The sequence below is a fragment of the Bubalus bubalis genome, chromosome 21, assembly GCF_019923935.1.
Source record: "Bubalus bubalis isolate 160015118507 breed Murrah chromosome 21, NDDB_SH_1, whole genome shotgun sequence".
Taxonomy (NCBI): domain Eukaryota; kingdom Metazoa; phylum Chordata; class Mammalia; order Artiodactyla; family Bovidae; genus Bubalus; species Bubalus bubalis.
Window position 1 is genome coordinate 59655728 of NC_059177.1, and position 19299 is coordinate 59675026.

Sequence of the window (19299 nt, forward strand, 5' to 3'; positions counted from 1 at the left end):
CACTCCCCTCTGCTCTGCTCTGCGTAGAGGCTGTGACGCCCCTGCCCCACCGTGCTTCCCTCCTTCAGCCCAGACAGCCAGCTGGGCAGGGCCGCTGCAGGGACCATCAGCGTGGGGGCGAGGGGGCCGGCTCTCCCTCCCTCCCTGAGTTCCCGGAGTCCTGGAGAGGGGCCGGATCATTCTGCCACCATAATACTAATTGTTTCTTTTCCTGGCTGTTGCGCAGATGTCACCGGATCGGAAAAATCGCTTAGAGGGTTTATTCGGTGGAAACTGTGTCTTTTACCAAAAAAAAAAAAACAAAAGGAGAGGAATCATGTGTGCCGCTCATCTCAAGGTCAAGGGAATCCAGGGTCCCTGAGAGAGGCGCTGAGGGCCAGGCTGCTCAGGGGCCGGCCAGGCCCCATCCTCCTGCACGGGCTCGAAGCGTTTGGTGAAGCGTTTGGCACCATTCCTGTGAACTGAAGTCTGTCGGCAGGAGCGGCCTGTGTTGAGACTTCTAAGTGGCCCAGGTGGACACAGACGTCCCTCTCGCGCTCCAGACTTGAAGGGGGTCAGCTTATCCCCACTGGACACACGGTGTGCGGGGCGCGACACTGAGGCTCTGTCTCACGTCTGTGTGGGGACAGGTTGGACACGGGGTGTGCGGGGCGCGACGCCGAGGCTCTGTCTCACGTCTGTGTAGGGACAGGTTTGGACGCTGTCCAGTCGTGGGCTGGTCTCAGTGGCAGGATGGCAGCGTCGCGACCCCTGACCCCAGGCATTTCCCCTGCAGCTGGTGCGTCAGCCCCCTTCCAAGAGTGACATTTCCCCTTTAGCAGTGACTTGTCATTGTTATGGTAAAACCGCTGGCTTCCCCATCAAATGCATCCGACTTTAAGGCCCCCTTTAAAGAGTGAGCGAGAAGAGAAACTCGTAAGTGCTGTCTGCTCTCTCCTTGCTCCAGCGACAGAACTGCAGAGAGAGGTGGGGGGCTCTGTCCAGCGCCAGGGCTGGGGCGCGGGAGGGCTGGGAGTGAGGGTCAGTGTGTGCAGAGGACCTCGGCCATTGCCTGCTCACGCCTGAGCCTCCCCCCCTCTTCAGTTCATCAATTTGTTCGCTGGTTCATCCCAGCACCAACACTCCGGGTTCACACCGGCTCCGCCCTTCAGACCCTACGTGGAAATGAGTGACTTCAGAGCGTGTAACTGGGAGGGAGAGAAAATTGGCTGGGGTGGGCGGTGGGGCCGGGGAGGCTGGCCTCACTGAGGTGGTGGCAGCTGAGCAGAGACCAGGAGGGGAAGGTGCGACCACCAGGGCAGGGGGGCCTGCAGGGCAGCAGGAGCCTGGGCAATATGAGAGGGGGCTGCGGGAGGTGACACAGGGAACAGGGACCACCTCGGGCCCAGGGGGCCCCGGGCCTCTCGTCTGCTGTTCAGTCGCTCAGTCGTGTCCAACTCTACAGCCCCACAGACTGCAGCTCTCGAGGCTCCTCTGTCCTCCACTATCTTCTGGAGCTTGCTCAAACTCACGCCATCGAGTCGGTGATGCCATCCAACCAGCTTGTCCTCTGTCATCCCCTTCTCCTCCTGCCCTCTATCTTTCTCAGCATCAGGAGCTTTTCCAAGGAGTCAGCTCTTCGTATCAACTGACCAAAGTATTGGAGCTTCAGCATCAGTACTGAAGGAGCAGGACGTGGCTAGACCACCGGCAACAGAGGGTGAGATGGTTGGATGGCATCACTGACTCAAGGGACATGATTCTGAGCAAACTCTGGGAGACAGTGAAGGACAGGGAAGCCTGGCGGGCTGCAGTCCACGGGGTGGCAAAGAGTCGACACGACTCAGTGACAGAACAACAGCCCGCCCCGGAATGATGGCTCTATTGTGTCATCAGGAAACCAGCTTGCTTCTGTCCTGCCGGAGAGACGTGCATCCAGCTCAGGTGTCCCTCTTGGCCCACAATGGCAGCTGGAGTTTCAGCCATCACATCACGTTTCTATTTCAGACATTAGAAATGCTGCCTGCCTTCCCTCTCTCTAGCTTCATCTATTGATTTCCTCTTACATCTTAATGCCTAGAACTTAGTCAGGGGCCTCCCTGGTGGCTCAGCTGGTAAAGAATCCACTTTCTATGCGGGAGACCTGGGTTCAGCCCCTGGGTTGGGAAGATCCCCTGGAGAAGGGAAAGGCTACCTGGCCTGGAGAATCTCATGGACTGTATAGTCCTTGGGGTCAGAAAGAGTTGGACGTGACTGAGCCACTTTCATTTCACAGAACTTAGTCATGTTGCCACACCCATTGCAAAGTTGCGAGAGAGGCTGTGGATAAGAGTGCTTCAGCTGGTTTCACAGCTGATCTGAATAAAATCAGGGTTGAAAAAAGTGAAAGTGTTAGTCACTCAGTCACGTCCAACTCTTTGTGACCCCGTGGACTGTGGCCCACCAGGCTCTGTCCATGGAGATTCTCCAGGCCAGAATACTGCAGCGGGTGGCCTTTTCCTTCTCCAGGAGTTAGGTCATTACCCAGAAGGGAGAGAGTGGATGCTGGGCAGGCGAATAGCAGTCTGTGCCAGCCCCTCTGTTTCCGGGAAGGGACCGGTTTTCCATTAACAGTAGCGAGAGCTGTGAGTCCCTGTGTAAAGAAGTAATCGGGTAAATATTAACTGGCTCGTGGGCAGGGTACAATCCTGTATCAGTGAGGGCAGTACCAGCGATGCAGCTGGGTGACCCTGCCTCCCGCGGAGAGGTCTGGGTCACAGGAGACTGGCTCTGGGAATAGTGACACTGCCCCCCGAGCCTGCCGACACCCAGCTGCCCCGAGTCAGCGCCCGCTGGCGGCCGCCGTCCTGACCAGGCGCCCTGTCCCGTGTTCCCCCACCGTGCACTCCTTGCTGCCTTCTCGCGTTGGCACCTGCCCTTCACGCGTCCTCTAACCCATGCCTGGGCGTGGTGTGAGCGTGTGGGCAGGGGGCTGAGGCGCGGGGCGGACAGGGGCTGACGCGGGGCGGGGGCCAGGACAGCGCCCTGCGCTGCGTGGGGCTGCACTCGCGTACGCCCACCCCCAGCTTTGCTCAGTGGCCATTCCCCTGTCGCAGAGAACAGAGCATGGCTCACATGAGCCCGCTGCTGACTCTGGGTTTTCCCCAGCTCCCGGGTCACGATGGCTCGTGGGAAGTGAAATTGTCTGAATTCGGGTTTTACCTTCTGCTTTTCTCGCTGAGGTTAAGCAGTGTTGGGGCAGCCCCCCAGGCACGGCTGGGGCTGTGTCGGCAGGGAGAGCGGCTGGGGTCTGACCAGGGTCTGACGGCCCTCGTGTGGTGCAGCCCACCGCCCCCCTCTGGAGGCTGGGGGTGCCAGGGGACGCTTGTGAACACCCAGCACCCTGTCAGACATCGTTCCTCCTGCACAGGCGCTCCCACAGGCTCCGGCGAGTTTGGGGACAGAAAGCGAGAGTCGTCGGGGATGTTCTGGTTTAAAGGGCATGCGGCACGTGAACACAAGTCTCTGGACAAGCCTGCCCAGAAAACCCCTTCCTTTTCCACAGTCCCTCCCTTTGGTCTCCTCCAAGGCCGAGGAGTACTTGGGGAATGAGGGCGAGACCCCCCTTCCCAGGACGCCCCTCCTCGTCCCAGGACCCCCTCCCCCTCCCAGGACCCTCTCCCCCTCCCAGGACCCCATCCCAGGCACCACTCAGGAACCTCCCTCCCCAGGCCTGCAGGGTGAACCCACTGGGGCGAACCCCCTTAGGTGGCAGAGTGCAGCCAGCCAGCTGTGACCAGATGCTGTGGTCTCCTCGTCGGGGCCAGGTTGCGGGGGGTGGCCTGGGGTTTGGGGGTGACGGGGGGATGCCTGGGTGATGTGTGTGGAGAGCAGAGACTCCAGGGTGGATGCACCGTGTTTCTAGGCAGCCTTCTCTCCCCCCAGCACAAGATTTAAGAAGGCTCGCCTAATGGTTGAGGGCGCTGGAGCAGAAGTTGATTCCCTAAATGGACAGCTTGTCTGCCTTGGTTTGGGTGCCTCCCCTTTTCAGGGGATGCCAGGAGCTCAGCGGGAACCACGTAGTGCTGTGCCCGGGCCCCGGGGTCGGAGGTCACTGCCGGGGCTGGGTTCTTGGGGGGAAGTGCAGGAAGAGGAAGCGCAGAGAAGTGGGGTGAAGCCGGGGCGTGGGGGAGGGGCAAGTGCGCCCCTCCTTCTACCCCAACGGCCGGAATGGCCACAAGCAGAGGTCTAGCCTGTGGGGCACGGGGCCTGTGGACCCAGGAGGCCGGAGCCAAGTGCATGGCTGGGCAGAGCCCCAGAGGCTGCGAGGTGGTTGTGATGGGAATGCCACCTCTGGGAGGACAGGGCCTGGCCGGTGCTGGTCGGTCCAGACTGGTCCAGGCCCCAGAGGCCACCCCATCCTTGAGGACAGGGTGTTGGGGCCCTGCTGGGTGTGGCGAGGCCTGCGCGCCTGGGGGATGGGCTCCTTGCCGCCCTGGCTCCGTGGCCCCCAGGCCCGCGCGCCTGGGGGATGGGCTCCTTGCCACCCTGGCGCCGTGGCCCCCGGGCCCGCGCGCCTCGGGGATGGGCTCCTTGCCGCCCTGGCGCCGTGGCCCCGTGTCATCGGTGGCTCCAGAGCCACCTCGTTTGCAGAAGGAACGTTCCTGCCCCGGACCACACGCTGCCCCTGTTGCTGTTGGCACCTCCAGCAAGGAAGGAGGGGGTCAGAGAGCTGGCGGTGTTTGCCCAGGCTCCCGAGTGGCAGAGTGAGACCCCAGGCCCTGCAGCATCTGACGCCTGTTTACTGAGCTGCAGGCGCTGAGCCCGGCCGCCAACCTGGTTGGGTCGCGCAGCCCGAGAATCCAGGGAATGTGGCTGGAAACAGGGATCTATTCCAGCTGGGAGAGCCCTGGGTCCCGGGCCTCCGTGTAGACTCAGGCTTGACCCCCAGGACATCCCCCGGGGCAGGCAGAGGGTGTGGAAGCGAGTCCACCTTCCCGGGGCTGGGCTTGCCGCTCAGGAGGGGCTCCCTGCCGCTGCACGGCCCTGCTTCTGTCTTTTTTGTCTTTTCTCATCTGTCTGGGTTCCTTTTGCACTTATTTCTGTGAATAGTGAGTCTTCCATTTTTGTACCAATTCTTTTCCTGCTGGTGAGAATCTGATGTTTATTTTATTATGCAAGAGTAGGGAACCTCTTTTTTTTTTTTTAATACAAGACCTTTGACTCAGAAAAATCAATCAGGGGTACAAGAACAAGTAAATGGAAGGAGATTTTTTCCTCTTGGATAAAAATAGCAGCTTCAGCATGCATGCTTTTTAGATTAAGACAAGAAAGGCAAGAAAGGTAAAAGTGTTTGACAGTCCTGTGTTCTGCAGGCTGTGGCTGTCGGGGGAGGGAGAAGGAAGCCCAAAACAGGTGTGCAAGCCTGCTCTAGTGAAGAGGTGGGAATAGCCCTGGCGCCCTCCTGGAGGCTTCCAGACGTGGGCACATGCAGGTCCCCTGAAAGGAAGGAGAGAGATCTGTAATTCTAGCTTTGGACAGGCCTCCGAGGCATATTGTTAAGGGAAACAAATGGAGTCCTGTGTATGGACAGAAAGAGCCCAACACAGACTTATCTGGACGTAGAGATCTGCGTGTGACTGTGTAGAAAGGTCCGGCAAATCCCCCCGCCCCAGGAACAGGATGAGCAGGGCTGCGGCTTTGTTCTGTCATCTGCTGCAGTTCAGGCACTCAGTCGTGTCCGACTCTGCGCCCCTGTGGCCCGCAGCATGCCAGGCCTCCCTGTCCTTCACCGTCTCCCGGAGCTTGCTCAAACTCATGTCCATTGAGTCGGTGATGCCGTCCAACCATCTCGTCCTCTGTGGTCCCCTTCTCCTCCCGCCTTCAGTCTCTCCCAGCATCATTTTCCAATGAGTCGGCACCGTCGCTCACGTGCTTTGTAATTCACAGTAAATAACGTGAGGGCTTGCTGACCTGTGTCATCTGTGGCTGTGCCCGGGTGGGACCTGCCGTGGCCCGGGGGTGGCCCAGGACACCCAGACGGCCACCTCAGGAGAACGAGTCTGCAGCCAGGGCCCCGCTGTGTCTGAGGGCAGGTGTAGACTGGGCCCAGGTTCCCCACGTGGCCAGTGTGACGGCGGCCAGTCGGCGCTCGGCTGTCGCGGTGACTCAGTGCCTGCTGTCCGTCTAGCTGGTGGCCTCTGAGTCTGGGCAGCAGGCGTCAGGCTGGGGAGCCGTCCACTGGCCTCTGGCCAGCAGGGTTTCTGGAAGCTGCGAGACCTCTGGAGCCTGGGCGCAGACCCGGCCAGGTGTCACCTGGGCTGCGTTCGGTCAAAGTAAGTCGTGAGCCGGGATCCAGTCCCAAGTAGGATCGGGTGCCGCCAGGAGGGGGGCTGCTTCTGGGGGTGGGGGGTGCAGCCGTTTCCCCGCCAGCCCAGAAGGGACCAGGGCAAGCCCACAGGTGTGTTTCCAAGAGGCGAAGACGGCAGCATGAAATGAAAAGCGCCTCGTGGGGCGGCTTCTGAAAATTGCTTTTTCTGTCTCGGTGGCGCTTAGGGGCTTGTGCTGATGGCCCTGAGCAGGCCTCAGCCGCCTCGTGGCTCCACTAAGGGCCCTGCAGCCTGACTGTCAGTCCCTCCTCACCCCCCACCGGCTCCTCGTCTCCAAGCCCGCGACACCTCGCCCCCCGCGTTCACGCCCGAACGCGCCAGCTCCAATTACAGGCGCTTCTTGGGAGCAGATATGATTGCAGGCTGATTGCAGAGCTGCTGGCTTTATTTCCAGGCTTCATGTGTCTGCACTGATGGGTGAGTGTGAGGTTTCAGAAATGATAAAACAGCCTTAACTCCCCCCTGCCCGGTATGGCAAAAATACCAGTTCACTGTAGGCATTTGGAAACATACAGGAGCACAAAAGAAGAGAAATCGCCTTAATGTGATTTTACCCCCAGAGCGTGCCCCGTTCTGTGGCGCGCTCTCTCAGCTGTGTGCGTGTGCGTCTCTGTGTGGCGTTACGTCTGTGTGGTACTGCGTGTGTGTGGTGGCGTGTGGTGTGTGTGTGGTATTACATGTATGTGTGGTATTTGAGTATGTGTGGTGTGTGTGGTATTACGTGTGTGTGTCTGTGTGTATATATGATTGTATGTGTTTGCATGTGTGTATATGGCATTGTGTGTGATTATATGTGTATGTGTGTGATTGTATGTGTATGTATGGTTGTGTATGTACACGTGTGTGGTATTACGTGTGTCTGTGTGTATATGGTTGTGTGTGTATGTATGTGTCATGTGTGTATATATGATTGTGTGTGTACATGTGTGTGGTTTATGTGTGTGTGTCTATGTGTGTGTGGTATTATGTGTGTATTTGTGTATATGTGTTATATGTGTATGGTATTGTGTATATGTGTGTGTACGTATGTGTGTTGTGGTATTATGTGTGTGTGTATACATGACTGTGTGTCTGTGTCTGTCTCTGTGTGTGTCTATGTATATGAGTGTGTGTGGTATTCTGTGCATGTGTCTGTGTATATGTGAGTGTGTGTGCGTGTCTGTATACGTGACTGTGAGTCTGTGTCTGTCTCTGTGTGTGTCTGTGTATGTGAGTGTGTGGTATTCTGTGCGTGTGTCTGTGTGTATGTGAGGGTGTGCGTGTCTCTGTATATATGACTGTGTGTCTGTCTGTGTGTATGTGGAGATCGCTGAGCCCGGAGTGGGTCGCTGTCCCCGCCGCGCCCCTGGGTCCTGGGCTGCCCCCACCTCCGGGCCGTGCTCTGGGCCCTTGGTCTTTGCTCCCCTCTGCTTTTCCCCCGAGTTGCTTCTGCAGGTGTGAAGTGTGAGCACGGAGGGGGGAAGCTGACGGGCGCAGACTGGGGGCCATGTCCTGGGCTGCACCAGGGAAGGGGCCGGGCCCAGAGAGGGCATGCGTCCTGCTCTGGGCCACCCAGCAGGCCGGGGCCTGGACTCCTAGACGGGGCCCAGCCCAGCTTGCTGCCCCCCTTGTCTCGGAGGCCTTCTCCACAGCAAAGCCCCGAGGGCCCCTCTCGCTTGGGCTGGACTTGAGACCCCCTCTCAGTCCCTGTGGGCCTGCCGGTTGACCTGGGGGAGCCCCTCATCAGAGACCCCGATCTCTGGCCCCCCACGGTCCCCACTTCCCTGAGGTGCATCTGGGACTCGAGGCTCCAGCCCGCCCAAGCCCGTCTCTGGGGTGTGGCCTTGTGGGTGAGGCCATCAGAGCATCATCCTGTGCCGACGCAGGTCCCAGGCCCCGGAGGCACAGGGAGAAATCCGGGGGCCTCTTGGGGGGCACACAGGACGAAGGAGGGCTCAGCACCATGGTGGAGCAGGGAGAGATCCCGATGGAGCCTATGTGGAGCCCGGAGCCGGGGGAGGACGGAGTGCGGGGGCCTGGGGACGCGGCCTCGGTGTGGCCTTCCACGGCCCCGGGCCATCGGAGGGAGGCGCCCAGGGGCCCCAGGAGAGGCGGCAGGACCCGCTTGCACCCTGAGGTCACTCGCTCCTGGGGCAGGGCCCCTCAGATTTGCAGACCCTTCCCAGGAGAAACAAAGAGGCAGGGCAGGGGCAGGCGCATGTTCCCCGCAGGCCTGCAGACCTCGCGGGTGGTGTGCAGACCCCTGCGCTGGAAGAGGCCCAGGGCTAGAGCGCGCACCATCAGGGAGCCTGAGGGTCGCTCAGAGAGAAGTGCAGGGCTGGGGTCCGACTCCCCGGGAAGGGCGGGGCGTGGGTGGTCCCAGCAGCTGCACAGATGAGGGATGCCGTGGGGGAAAGGGTGGACCCCTGCTGGGACCCAGGCATCCCTGGACGGCCCTTCTGCTCCTGGACTCGCCACCGTGAGGTCGAAACACGAGGCACGGAAGAGGAGCAACGTTTGCTGGCCGGTGATGCGCCTGCCGCTGGGGCCTGCTTCCTCGTTTACCAGTCCAGCAGTGCCCGCTGGAATCGGGGCCGTTTTCACCGAGGGGAGAATCAGGACCACGGCTGTGAGCAGGTCCACGTCCGAGCTCATGGCCAGACGCAGCGGATTCAAACCCAGACCTGGCGCCAACCTTCATGTTCTTCCTGCAGAAACTCTGCCAGTCGAGGGTTCACAGAGCCGAGGAGAACAAGCGTCAGAACAAGAGCCCGTCTCATCCACCGTCTAACAAGAGTGAAGACGATCCTAAAGACACGGAGTTTAAAAATGGAGTATCTGTGGAAACCAGGTCAGGTCGGGACTCTGCCTGATCTGACCTATGGTCGCCCGTCCCTTGGACCCTCTATGAAATTTTGTTTTTTTAACATTAAAACTTTTCCTGAAGTTTCACGCCCCTGGGACTGCTGGCCTGGCGGAGTTTGCCTCCAGCGCTGTTGGGAATCGCCTCGCATCCTGTTTCTCTATGGAGGATGTTTATCTCTTGATCTCATCGCGTCCTGGAATTTCTGTCCCAGCCTCTCCCGCCCAGCAGCTGCTGCCTGTTTGTGAACCTCAGGCTCTCCCTCTGTGTGTGAGGTTCAGCCTCCATCAAGATCTGGGGGAAAGGTCTGGCCTTTCTGGGTGACTCTGGCTCACCCAGCATCACCCAGAGCCCCGCCCGCTCGTGAGATGGAAAAGGAACGTGACCCCAGGGAGGGCTGGCTGAGCCCAGGAGGACCCGGCCTGTCCAGCCATCCTGCCGCTGATGCGAAAGGCAGACCGTCTCGCTGGATGCCGAAAACCATAGTTATGACACTTTTTGTCATGCTGTTTCCTCTTATTTATGCAGTGGAGAGGAGGATGTTTTCAAATAAACCCTCTAAATATGAAATCCCGAGAATGCATTCTTTCTACAATGCTGCACCATTAACCGCCTCTTAGCTGGTTACATTATAAAGCGAGTCGTTGTAACAGCTGAAAAAAAAAAAAAATCCGAGGCGAGATGTGCTTCCAGAGCCCATATGCTGAATCCTGGCATCCTTATACCTTTTTTCAAGCTGTTGTCAATTAGGGGAGAAATTAATTCCTGTCTTGATGTCCTCCACGCCATCGAGTCTGCACATGGATGCTGTGGGGACCCCCTTTCTCCTGCCGTCCAGGGGCGCTCGTGCGGCGGGCGCTGGGGGACGAAAGGGCGTCGCTCCAAGTGTCCGTGATGGAAGCCTGGACCATCCGCAGACAGAAGAGGGAAAAGGGGCCTTGTTGAGGGAACAAACTGTTCCAGGCCAGCAAGCTGCAACCTCAGCCTCTCTGCCGTTGCACGTTTTCTAGACAGGGTGAGAGACGCAAGCAGAACCTCCCGATCACACGGTGCTCGCTCCCTGTGCGGCAGGGGACGGACGCCCGCCAGCGGGGCAGCACCAGGTTCTGTCCGGCCTGTTCCGCTCGCCGTGGTCCCTCTGCCCAGGCCTCGCTCGGTCCCCTGTCCCGCACTGTCTGCTCTGAAATAAGAAGGGCATTTCTAGCATTTGTGCGGTGTGTCGGCTGTGGCGACCGAACGTGGCACCTCTTAGCTTAAGGGTACAATTCTTCTGCTTTTAAATCCTCTTTGGATTTAAAATCCTCCTGTCCTTACCCTTCAGCATTGAAGACTTGTCGCGTGTGGGGTTTCTGCTGTTAGATGTCTCAGGAGTGCAGAAAACAAGCCAGACCTTCGTTTGAAATGAAGGGCTTTGAAAGAAAGTGTTAGTCGCTCAGTCGTGTCTGACTCCTTGCGACCCCCATAGACGGTAGCCCACCAGGCTCCTCTGACCATGGGATTCTCCAGGCAAGAATACTGGCATGGGTGGCCATTTCCTTCTGCAGGGGATCTTTTCCACCCAGGGATTGAACCTGGGTCTCCCGTGTTGGCAGGCTGATTCTTTCCCTGTAAATGCAGGAGACCCAGTTTGATCCCCAGGGAAGATCCCATGAAAATGGGCTTTGAAACTGTGATGCTGAATTCTGAACAGCACGATCACGCTGCAGCCTGAAGTCGGGAGGGTCTATGGAGAAAGTGGCTTCCTCTTTCCCGCAGAGCAATGAGGGGAGACGGGAAGCAGGAGGTGCAGTACGGTCTGGGGGAAACCTGCGGCCCTGGGATGGGAGGTTTTCTGTCACGCCTCCTTTGGGTGCGCCTGATGTGGCTTGAGCTTTCACAGAAGACCTCCCAGCAGTCAGGGCTCCCAGCTCGCTCAGCTTCGGCTATCTTATGCACCATTGTTCGGGTCAGGCATGTGTTCCGTGGCTGTCTCCCTACCAAAGGCAGAGAAATGAGTTGCCCTAGAAAAACATTTGATGGCACGTTCTCCAGCCCCAAATAGTAGCTTTCTGTAGGGTTTTTACCTGGAAGCAAAGTACCAAAATGGGAAGAATGTGGGTTTGTGATACCTCCTGAAATAAAGACAGAGCTGTAAACTCCCTGAGCTGATAAGGATGTGATGAAATCCACATTTCCGTGCTTGGCTGGGGACCATGGAAATTCTCGAGTTGGAGAGCATTGTCAAGTCTATAAATGAGGACTCCCCAAAATAGTCTTATCTTTCAATCTAGAGATCCTGATTTGGCAAGTTTATCCTAACAATTCTATAAGCATCTGTGAAAAGTTGTTCATCTCAGTGTTATTTAGAATAGCAAAGATTGTCGACGACCTGAGTGCCCTGCCATTGAGAGTAATGTGAGCTCCGACTCGGTCCCCTGATAGGGTATCATGCAGTGTAAATCACAGTTACAAATTATATGTCAGTGTGGGGGAAATAATTCATGTATTCCATGTGTTAAGTGAAATATCACTTCCCCCCAAAGCCGCAGAGCCTAGCCAAGACTGGACCCTAGCAGGCAAGCGGGACGTGTTTGTCCAATCGCAATGGTCAGCTTCTGCCTCCTTCCCGCAGTGGCCCTGAGAGGACGCTTGTCAGCTGCAGGGCTGTCTTTCTCCCCAGCTCCGTCCTAACACATACGCCCTGGATGGGAGATGAGGTGTTGACTGAGCAAGGAGTTTGGTCACACTCCCCGACTGCCCTGGCCAGGGGACACTTGTGGCCACCTCCCCCAGGACCTTCTGCCCCTCTGTGAGGCTGCTGGGGGTCCCCGCAAAAGTCTCCTGCCAGCAGAGAACACAGTCGTTGCCGAGCGGGTGGCGTTGTCTTGTCTGGGGTGACTCGGGCTGGCCACGAGGAGCCAGGAGGCCATGCCAGCTGAGATAGCGGCACAGACAGGACAGGGGCCCCGGGGCCTCAGGAGGGATGCGTGGTCGTGGGGGTCACCAAAGACACCAGTGCTGACAGTGAGGGCGGCCCTCGGAACTTGAGCCCTTTTCCTCCAAGGATGTATGTGTCCTGGAGGGCGTCGCGGGGCAGCCGGTACTGTTTCGCTTCGGCCACCACGGCCGTGAGGCCAGACCTGCACTGTTTACTTCCGCTTGGCCAGGGCAGGGCTGGTTTGTTGCTTTTTTATTTAAAACATTCCTTTAAGTAATTAGAAGTCATTTGTTTGGCGGTGCCAAGTCTTGTTTGCAGCACGCGGGACCTGGTCGTTCCCCGACCAGGGATTGAACCCAGGCCTCCTGCGCTGGGAACATGGGCTCCCAGCCACTGGACCGCCAGGGAAGCTCCTGTTGCTTTAAAAAAAAAAAATTATTATTGTCATCTCCACAACTAATATTTGCTGTCCACTTTGTGCATAACCCAGACCTGCGCACTTGACGTGCATGGTCTTGGTTCATCTTGCCCAGAGTCCGAGGAGGGCACGCCTGCTGTGCGGGGGCCCTGGGGAGTCGAAACGCTGCAGGAGGCCGCAGCCTGTGGGGGCCGGGTTCGGTCCAGGACGCCCTATCCTGAGCTGCCCCTGGGCCCACGCCCGCCGCCACTGACACCTCCCTGGCTTTTTCCAGGTAATCCGCTGTGACCACAGGCAGCTTCTGTAACCGGAGCATGGACGCAGGGCTGTGCTGTTTAAGTCAGATTTTAAATTCAGGCCAGTGGGTCCAGGAGTTTTTTCCATTCCACACGGCGTCGCCCCAGAACTTGTTTTCAACACTGCCTTGTGGAGCTTTGAGTACTAGGGCGGGTTTTTGCGTAATTTTCACCTTGGTGCGTTTATATCCTTGCCGCACGGCTGTGGCCACCACCTGCTCTGTGGTCATCCTGCCCCCACGGCATCAGGAGGCTCAGCTCCCTTGGCAGGGTTCCCGCCACCACCACCTGCCTGGTCCCCCCGGCACTGAGCTCGGTCCTCTGCTGGGAACTGAGCCTCACGGCCCCAGAGGGCCCATCTCGGACCCTTCACGGAGGGCCCACGGTCAGGGCCAGCTGGACACCCGCCTCCAGCAGATGGCTTCTGCCCAAGGCCTCCCCTGCCTGGGGCGTTGCTCTGACCACACGGGTCGGGGGGACACTGAGGCCGAAGTCCAGCCTCTACCCCCGCCCCCTTTCTGGCATCGTAGTTGAGTTTGAACTTGCAGGAGCGTTGGTTCAGTACCCACCTATGGGGGGCATCCCCCTGCCCCGGGCCCTGCCTCGGCCTCAGTGTGCAGAGCTGGCCCCGGTCCAGGGCAGAGGAGCCATTTCTTTTGTGCGCTCACTCTGCGGTCACTTCCACTGACTCCCTGTGGTAGAGAAACGCTGACTACCTTCTGCCTTTTCTGAAGGGGGTCCTGACTGGAGCTGGTGTTAGTTGCTGACGTCTCCAAAGCTTTGAGAGACCCCACTTCCTAAACATTAACTGCCCAGCGTCTCCCATCTTAGAGAGAGGAATCTGGGCTTTTTTTCTTGTAAAGTGACTCAGCTGCCCCAGGCTCAGTTGCAGCTCGTGGGTTCCAGGTCCCTGACCAGGGATGGGACGTGAGCCCCCTGCATTGGGAGTGCGGAGTCTTAGCCACCGGACCCCCAGGGAAGTCCTTGTTCTCGTTTCTAAAGCAGTTCACTTCAGCATGGCTGACCTCCTTTGCTTTTTATTTATATGCTTATTTACTTTTGGCTGTGCTGGGTCCTCACTGCAGTGGCCTCTCGCTGCAGAATACAAGCTCTGTAGCACACGGGTTTATTAGTTACGGCTCTGGAGCACAGGCGTAGGAGTTGTGGTGCGTGGGCTTAGCTGGGCTTCCCTGGTAGCCCAGATGGTAAAGAAGCTGCCTGCAATGCAGGAGATCCGGGTTCAGCCCGTGAGTCAGGAAGACCCCCTGGAGGAGGGCATGGCTACCCACTATAGTGTTCTTACCTGGAGAATCCCATGGGCAGAGGAGCCTGGCGGGCTACAGTCCCCAGGGCCACAAAGAATCGGACATGACTGAGTGAACGTGCAGACACCGAGGAAGCCCCCTCTTCTGCTTTTTAAAAGCACGCATTTGTTACCGTTTCAGTAGAGGTTAGACTTGGGATTGAAGGCGGGAGGAGAAGGGGACGACAGAAGATGAGACGGTTGGATGGCATCACCAATTCAATGGACATGAGTTTGAGTGAGCTCCGGGAGTTGGTGATGGACAGGGAGGCCTGGCGTGACAGATTCTGCATTTTTCCGTGGACTCCAGAAGCTCCACACAGCCGTCAGGTACCACGTGGGAGCTTCGGTCCTCTTGTGGGAACCCAACAGACCAGCTTACTGTTTTGAAGGAAAAAGGGTCTGTTCGAAGTTAAACTTAATTTCAGTTAGAAAATAAACCATGGTTATGCAGAGGATGCTGGTGAGGAGAAATACAGACTAAAGATGCAGAAGGATCTCTGAGGGGAAGATCGTGAACACCGAGACAGCTTGGGGGTTTTCTCGCGGAGACTGTGTGTGGAGAAGAGGCGGCCAGTGCGTGTGGAGACCCGCCGTGTGCCGGGCGGGCTGGGCTGGTTCTCGTGTCCCCACCAGCGTTGTGAGGCGGCGAGCGACGTCCCCAGTGTTACGGACGGACCAGTGGCCAGTGCCGAGCGAGCATCTGAAAATTTGTTTCGTTTCCTTGCTTGTTTCTTTTTTTATGCAAATACTTTTTGATTTTAGCTACCCCGGGTCTTAGTTGCCACATGCAGGATCCGAGTTGCAGCATGAGATCTAGTGCCCTGACTGGGGATTGAACCCAGGCCCCCTGCACTGGCTAAACTCGGACACCTTACTTGCCCTTTTCAGTTTGTATTTAATTTCTAAGGTTCGTTCATGTCGCTGCATGTTGCTATTCAATCATTCAGTCGTGTCCGACTCCTTGTGACCCCATGGACTGCAGCACGCCAGGCCTCCCTGTCTATCACCAACTCCTGGAGTTTACTCAAACTTATGTCCATTGAATTGGTGATGCCATCTAACTGTCTCATCCTCTGTCATCCCCTTCTCCTCCCGCCTTCAATCTTTCCCAGCATCAGGGTCTTTTCCAGTGAGTCAGTTCTTCCCATTACGTGGCCAAAGTTTTGGAGTTTCAGCTTCAGCATCAGTCCTTCCAATGAATATTCAGGACTAATTTCCTTTAGGATGGACAGGCTGGATCTCCTTGCAGTCGAAGGGACTCTCAAGAGTCTTCTCCAGCAGTACAATTCAAAAGCATACATTCCTCGGCACTCAGCTTTCTTTAGGGTCCAACTCTCAGATCCATACATGACCACGGGAAAAACCATAGCCTTGACTAGACGGACCTTTGTCGGCAAAGTGATGTCTCTGCTTTTAAACATGCTGTCCAGGTTGGTCGTAGCTTTTCTTCCAAGGGGCGAGCGTCTCTTGATTTCGTGGCTGCAGTCCGCCAGCAGCATGCAGTTGCTACCTGAGACTTCGGTCTTCATGGTCCCCCTGCTGTGGAATGGCCCTTGCTGCAGGGTGCCTGCTCCCCAGCAGTGACTGTGAGCTTCGGGAAACGGTGTTGCCCCGTCTCCTGCCGCCGCCCAGGACCTTCTCCTGGGTGTGTGGCCTCCTGGGGATGGAACCGCTGGCTGCAAAGGATGGAATTTCAAACCTGTGAGATGCAGGCTGTCTTCCAAAGTGGCAGTCCGGCGTCCCCCGGGTGACGTAGACGGGCTAGTGACTCCCTTTAGATTCGGACCCGGGGCTCAGACGGGCACCCTCCCTGCCCCTCACTGGGCTGGGTTGTGCTGCGCTCTACCGAGTGGCTGCATTCCTCTCTGAGTCCATGTAGCCGTGACCCCTACGCGAGGCTCCTCCTGTCCAGTCCTGTGGTCCTCGAGGCCAGAGGGGCCACAGTGACCATCTGCCTCGCTGCTGAGCCATATGTCCTGGAAGAGGCCCACGCCTGCCTCCTGCTGGCCTCCTGTGGGCCGGCCAGGAACACGGGCCTGCAGCCCTGCTGGGCTGGACAGGAGTCCGTCCCCTTCCTGGTCAGACGTTCCCAGGGCCTGGGTCCATGCAGGACATTCCATCTGCATGGAGCGTCTGGAGGAGCAGAGGCGAGCAGTGGGGAGAGAAATCAGCTTGTACAGACCCTCCAGTGCGGCGTGTGTTCAGCCGTCAGGGTCCTGCTGCTGACCCCGGCCAGAGATATGTGTGGTGCGCCCCCGTGAGGGAGAATGGTGAAGCTGGGAGCCCATGCGCTGACGTCCAGTGGAGACAGTGCGTCCCTCGGGCTCGCCCTCCCGGCCTGTGTTCAGTGGCCTGTGTTTTCAATTGCAGGCGCGTCTTGCCCTGATGGTAACAGTAGGGACGTCCGAGGTCGATTTGGGGGAGCAGAGAGGACCCAGAGGCGCCGTGCTGGTCCCCGCCATGCAGGTCCCCGCCGGCTGGTCCCTGCCTGCAGCAGGCGGCCTCTGGGGCTGCGCATCCCTGGGTCAGCCCCGCCCGAGGACGGCAGAAGCTGAGATTTGGGGTCTGAACCCAGCGCTCAAGTCCGTGGGTGCCCTCTAACTCATTGCGGGGTGAGCTCCAGCCAGTCTGTCTGTGGGTCAGTTTTCTCAGCCAGAAAATGGGGGAGAATTCACAGGTAATCCGCAGAGTGGTGAGGATCATGTGAAATGAACCCTGGGAACAGGACTGTGTGGATTACAGCCCGCTGCGTCCACACCGGGTCTTGTCATGACTGGTTTTTTATGCTTCGTCTCTCTCCTTACTCAAGGTGCGTTTCACCAGCTCTTCCGTCTGTAAGAGAAGGAGTCCCAAGTAGAACCGGTTCCCTGAGAAGAGGGGGGTCGGACGCTCATTTCCTCCAGTCCCAGGGTTAGCGGGACCCCCGCCTTTCTGGGTGGGTCCTCAGTCTTCAGCACGTGGTGCCACCAGATCACTTGGAGGGAGAAATGTTTTGTATGAGACAGAGACGGAATCGCTGAAACATTCCGCAAAGGCTCAAGTGCTTATCGGGCACGGAATTCGCTGCGAGTGTGTTTTACGGGGACGTGGGCTGGGTTTTGATCAGGTGTGGAATCAGGTTTTGTGGAGTCAAAATCTGATCAGGCTTTAATCGGGAGACGCACAGAGATGACCGCCAGGAGACAGAGTTTATTGTACTCAAAGATCCCCAGAACCAGGAGCAGGACCACTTGGGGCTGCTGCTGGACCACTCCCGGGGCCACTCAGGGAGGCACGGGCTGGGCCGCAGGCAGAGGGAGGCGGTGGGGAGTGCATGGGAGGCTTTGCTGCAGTTTCTTCGAGAAGGAATGGTGGGGTGGGATGAGCCCAGTGAGGATGGGCTGGTTTGGGTACCGTCAATGGGCTGAGGGGTCTGGGGGCCTGGGTGACGGGACAGTGAGTGGCCTGGGGAGGTGGGCTCTGGACTGGTTGGTTTGCGTGTGACAGGCCAGCTCATGAGTCGGTTCTTTCCTGTGTCGGGAGATTCACTAACCTTGGGAACAGCAGTCCTTCCAGGGTCAGCTTCAACCAGATGGTAAAGCGTCAAAATACAGAGGATTTAACAGAAACAGAGCACAGCAGCATCAGGGTAAACAAAGCAAAACATAGGCTGGACCAAGGCCTGCGGTGAGGTTGTCTTAGAACATATGAGGACGAGAATGTTAATTGCAAACACAGCCCTGCCGCTCTGTCCATGTGGTGGGAATGGAAACGCCTCCTCAGATGAACTGGCCACAGTGATGGGTGGCCGTCGTGGAAACAGAGGCTGCAGTCCATTTCAGCAGGCGTAAAGCTGGCTCCTGCCCCTGGCCAGGCCGTCACAAGGAGCTGGAGGAGCATGCAGACCAGTGAAAGGAGATCCTGGGTCTGAGGACAGCCTGGCTCACAGGCACGTGCGTGCCCAGCCTACTGCCGAGGTCCCAGGCGGACTGTGCCGTTGGCTCCCAGCGCAGCCCCCCAGCAGAGCCGTGTCCCCCCAGCTCGCGGAGTCCTCGGTCCATGGGGAAGGGGCGGTGCTGGGCGGGGGGGGCCTAATCAGCACACCTGAGACAGAGACCTGAGGTGTGTGGGGTGCATGGGGAAACTCGCGGCTGTGTGGCGGGGACTGCACGTGGGTCTCAGGGCTCCCTCCCGGCCTGAGAACTGGCAGGGTGGGCGCAGGCCGCCATGCTTCACTGCGGGGCTGGCCTGTGCGTAGGCCCACCAGCAGGCCAGCGCAGAAAGCCAGAGACAGGCCAGGCTTGTGCAGAAAAGGAGGCTCCCGTGAGTGACGTCACCCCTCAGCGCAGGGGTGCAGGGCGCCTCGTGAGCTGCTGAGACAGTCAAGCCACGCCTGCCGTTCGGAACTTGGTCCAGGCGGTTGGACTGCACTGGGAATGTACGATGTGCCCCAAGTCAGCTCACTCTACGGTGGTCACTGGTCGGTGGTGTGAGCCACACCTCAGTTTTAAGAAGGAAAGAACCCCCAGGCAAGGGAGCCGTGTCTCACACCACGAACCCTGACAAGCTGCGGCTGGATCAGGACGCGCACGTGGAGAGTGAAGCCGCGCCCGGGGACACTGACGGTCAGTTGCCCTGCTCTGTGAATGTGCCTGCCGGCCCCGAGCGACACACTCACAGAGGGCCGCCGCGAATTTTATGCTGTGCGTGTGTTACCCCCACCAAGAAATGCAACCAGAAAAGAACTCAGAAAAAGATGCTGAGTTCCTTGACACCCCTGCAGTAGAGACAGCCTTTATAACTGAGAATCAAAATTCAGAGGCCATAAAAAGAAAAGATCGACAATTTTCTCAAAAATCTTCCATAGCTAAACACGACATCAAGTTGAAGGACAGATGACCAGCTCATGTACACAGAGCTCTTAAATATCAAAAAATGCAAAACCTTGATAGAAAAAAAACAAACAGCAAAGACAGGAATTCTCAGTTTACCAGGAAAGAAATACAAGTCACTCTTAAAACATGAGAAGACGTTTGACTGGCACGTTTGTCCTGTCTTTTGGGCGCGAATCCACAGAGTGACGTGCTTTGTTGGGAGGCCGGTAGAGTCAACCCAGCACGCCCCCCGTGGACGACGTCAACCCACCGAAACGGCATCTGCGGACACCTTTCGGCCAAGCAGACCTGCTCTGGCC

General features: G+C 57.8%; 1 protein-coding gene and 2 long non-coding RNA genes across 5 annotated transcripts in view; 2 read left to right on the forward strand and 1 right to left on the reverse strand.

The window, feature by feature from the left end:
* MGLL (monoglyceride lipase) overlaps positions 1 to 19299 on the forward strand; it is an 86882-nt gene that overhangs the window by 44937 nt on the left and 22646 nt on the right. The window lies entirely within an intron of this gene.
* LOC112581185 lies at positions 5150 to 6068 on the reverse strand. The gene is made up of 2 exons (XR_003105659.2): positions 5932 to 6068; positions 5150 to 5457 (listed from the first exon to the last, which is right to left on the reverse strand). It is a non-coding gene; the product is annotated as an uncharacterized LOC112581185 (long non-coding RNA).
* On the forward strand, positions 5371 to 9938 carry LOC123330952. Its single transcript, XR_006547302.2, has 2 exons — positions 5371 to 6764; positions 9041 to 9938. It is a non-coding gene; the product is annotated as an uncharacterized LOC123330952 (long non-coding RNA).